The sequence below is a fragment of the Canis aureus genome, chromosome 1 (genome assembly GCF_053574225.1).
Source record: "Canis aureus isolate CA01 chromosome 1, VMU_Caureus_v.1.0, whole genome shotgun sequence".
Taxonomy (NCBI): Eukaryota; Metazoa; Chordata; class Mammalia; order Carnivora; family Canidae; genus Canis; species Canis aureus.
The window spans coordinates 2,230,422-2,234,361 of NC_135611.1; the positions used below are offsets into that span (position 1 = coordinate 2,230,422).

The 3,940-nt window shown below is 57.5% G+C and overlaps 1 long non-coding RNA gene across 1 annotated transcript; it reads left to right on the plus strand.

Moving 5' to 3' along the window:
* The first annotated feature begins 381 nt into the window (after nt 1-381).
* On the plus strand, nt 382-2,081 carry LOC144322520 (uncharacterized). The gene is made up of 3 exons (XR_013388170.1): nt 382-650; nt 878-1,056; nt 1,655-2,081. It is a non-coding gene; the product is annotated as an uncharacterized LOC144322520 (long non-coding RNA).
* Nucleotides 2,082-3,940: the final 1,859 nt, after the last annotated feature.

Genomic DNA, 3,940 nt, shown 5'->3' on the forward strand with positions numbered 1-3,940 from the left:
CCGCCGGCCCCTGAGCGCCATCAGGCCCAGGGCCCCCCTGGAGTCCGGAACCGTCTGGTCTGGAGTCCGTCGCTTGCAGACGCCCCGCTCCCCAATCAGCTCCCCGCGGCAGGCATTGGGCCCGGGCTTTGCCCGCCCGCCCCCGCCGGGAGACGCGGTCGAGCCCTGCCCGCCCCCCAGCCGCACGCGGGTCTGTGCCCCAGGCCGCCCCGCGCAGGTTCGAGCGCACGCGCCCCTTCTTCTAGCCGCGCTAAGCTTAGCGTCAGAGCCCGCTCACCACCCCGCACGTCAGAAAGCAGGAGGCAGGGGTCAAGCCGCCTGGATGCCCGGCGACCCGGCCCCTGCGGGGACTTCAGGACGAGTTGTGGGTGGTGAGGCCTGCAGGCGGCCTGCGCGGCGCTCCGGTCAGGGGCCGGTCTGCCGCGGAGGCTGAGAAAGGCTTTTCTGTTGTGGGCATCACTGCTACTTACTTGTCGCCTCCAGGTTGGACCAGATGCCTTTAGAGGTACCTACCCCCTCGATCCCTTCGAGGTCCGTAAGCGCAGCCTGCAACACCTGCATTGCTTTGGAAAACCTGCCACTTTGCACCAGCCTGACTCTAAATAATTTTGTTAGCCTCCCCTCATGGGAGACTTGAACGCAAACCCAAGGTTGGTGTGCACCTGCTACAGGGTAGTCCGCCAGTAAAGGGTCACAGGTCACCCCATCCCTCCCGGAACAGCTCTGCAACCCTCCGTCTGGGTGGGAGGAAAACCCAAGGGGAGACCAATGGGTGGATAACAGGAGACTGCATTTATCATACAGAACATACAAACCAGAGATAAAATCACTTATTCCTTTCTCTAATCTTACCCGAAATTGACTGATCCCGGTTCAGATTTGTTCTGGCCAAAGCAGCGGCGGCATCTTCTGGAAGCTTCCTTCCCTGCAGCCCGAGCTCCCCGCTGCCTGCACGTGGCTCCACCGAGTCTTCAGCGAGCCGCACCTTCAGTGACGACTTTGCCACTGGTGCGAAGACCCGCGGTGGATCCTTGTCCTGAGTCGCAGAGTTCCCAGGTGCCTCTCGGCCCGATGAGAACGCTCACCCTGCTGGCTTCGGGGAAGCGCCTCCCAGGGCAGCCGGGGTCAGGGCAGCCGCGTCGGGCTCTGAGGGTCGCTTGGCGGGAAGGCTCTGCTGTGTCACAGCCGCGGGGCGGGAGGGGAGGATGTGCGGGTGCTCCCGGTACCGAGCCACGAGCCACGCTGTAAGGCCCCCAGCGGGGCCCACAGAGCCCGGGTACCTCTCAGACGCATTCCCTTTGGAGATTCCTCTCCGTGACACTGTAGTGATATTTATAATTTCTGTGAGGCAGGAAAGGCCCCCCGGCACCCCCCTCCCCACATGCCCTGTGCCCTGGGCTCTGCATGCACCTCTCTCAATCTTTTCCCACTTGTGACCCAAGGTCAGGTTTGGGGGGGTCAGAGAAGGCTGCCCCCTTCTCACCGGGAAGTAACAGAAGTTCAGGTCTGCCACATGAGCGCTGAGTTTCCCAGGCCGGCCCGGCGGGGGGGGGGGGGGGGGGGGGGGGGGGGGGGGGGCTTGGCGCCCCGCACCCCAGAAGACATGCTCCTTTCTGTTTATTTCTGCCTGAATTTTGTATTTCCTGCTTTCCAGCTCACCATTGCCAAGATATATTATCAACAGTTGCCTTGCTTCGCCTGCCCCAAATTTGATGATGTAACAGATGGTTCCCCAGCCAAGGCCGTATTTTTTAATGAAGAAAACATGTCTCGATTTCTCCAGAACAAGACAGAATAAGGAATAGGAAACAGCGAACGAATGACTGAGGATGTGGCCCAACGTCTTGTTTCCATCCATGCGACACGGTCTCATCCCTGGGGATGAGAGGGCACAGTTCCACTCCTCCTAGCACTCTTTCTTTAAAAATATTTTATTGGGGCGCCTGGGTGGGTTTCTCGTTAGGTGTCCAACTCTTGGTTCAGCTCAGGTTGTGATCTTGGGGTCGTGGGATCGAGCTCCATGTTGGGCTGGAGATTCTCTCCCCATCTGCCCCTGTCCCCCTTGCATCTGTGTGTGCTCTCTCGCTCTCTTTCAAATAAATAAATAGATCTTAAAAAATGAATAAAAAATATTTTATTGGGTTTGGGCTGAATTTCAATAGCTCACAAAGTCTGGACGGATGCCGACGTGAGGCAGCGAGCGGTGCTGGTGGTGTGTACCCGCTCTCCTGGTGAGCCGGTAGGTGGCCGTTGCTGGGCAACAGGTGGTGGCAGGACTCTCCGTACATTCGCTCTCCTCACAGGATGAGCATTGAGAGCAATCCTAGGACCGTCGCGGCCACCACAGACCCGGCCAGCCAGAGCAGCGTGGTGCTTCTGATGGGGCTGTGGGCGGTCAAGGGTGTCACCTGCGAGCGTCCCCCTGACTCATCCTTCCATGCTTGGGGTGGGTTTAGGGAGTTTGGGCAGAACAAGGTGCCGACCTCCAATGTGGCAGCAGAGACACATGCGAGGCAGCCAAGTGCCTATGTGACAGGTCAGCTCTGCTCCTGCCCTTTCCTGAAATGCTGGAGCCTCTCACCTCCGAACTGTGAGGGTTAGCCTCACGGATCACCTTGGTGAGGTGATGTGGCCCAGCTGTTTGTTCCAATATCATTCTGGGCGTCACTGTGACGCTATGTTGAGATGTTATTGCCACTGAAATCAGTAGATGCCAGTGACGTAGGTCATCCTCCATCGTGTGGTGGGCCACATCTAATCAGTCAATGACCTCAGTCATTCAGTCATTGACCAAGTGGAGGGTTCCTGCCTCTGGGTCACAGTGCAGAAACCCACATGAATTCCAAGCCTGGGGCCCTTTAGGGATCCTGGCTTAGGATTGCAGCATCCACTATTTCCTGGGTCCGAAGTCCGTCAACCTGTCACAGATTTCAGTCATGCCCACCTCCGTGACTGTGTGAGTCCATTCCTTAAGGTAGATCTTCCTTCCCACACGCAGGCACACATGCAGGTACACGCACACAGCCTACAGGTTCTGCTTCTTTGGAAAATACAGAGTAATTCCTTCATCCCAGGGACTCAGAGGTCTGTGGTCAGTGACACAGCCACAGGCGGAGCCGACAGGAGCAACAGAAGTACAAACAGATTCCTAGCAGGCGACCCTGCGACCTGAAGACACAGGGGGAGGGACTCATGTTCGGCAACCATAAATCTGGTGAGCTTCTCACAGCCTCTGTACGCACAACCCTTGTCCAGGGAGCTAGAGGATTATTGTAGCAAGAGTGCAAGGAGTGGAAAAGGCACACTTCTGGTTTGTTTTCTCTTCAAAATTTTCAAAATAGGCCCTTTAAGAGAAAAGAGAATGTTTTGAGGTTAGCAGAGGATGAGTTTCATGCTATCACGCTGATGAGAGCAGGGGTCTCTGTGCCCGGGAACAGGTGTGGTCACCCGGCTTCCAAAGGGGGAGAAAGGAGGGCATCAGGTGACTATTTGGAGCAGGAGGATGTGTCCTGTGTTGGGGAAGGAGGGGCCACACAGAGTCATACAGTTGCGTGAAGCCCCAGTGAATAATGTTGTCCGGGGGCCAAGCCAATGCTGAGCTGCTGCCCTCACAGCCCGAGGGAGCCCCCACTCCTTGAGTGCGATTTGTCCTCGGGGAGCTGTTCTGTGAGCTTCTGTTTCTGTGACACCATGACCTACTGATGGCTGACCCCATGCTGCTTGTGCATCACCAGCAGGGCTGCCACCTGCACGGCCTTGACAATCCGTGGAGACCCGTCTGACTCCCACATCTCCAGCTGGGGCTGGCCAACTCTTCCTCCCCTCAGCCCTCGCACCTGCCATCTGTGGAGAGTTTGCGGAATCGTCTGTCTGTTGTGCTGGCCCCACAAACTAGGACTGCCCTGAAGGGAGGGATGATGCCTGACGCGGCTGTACCCAA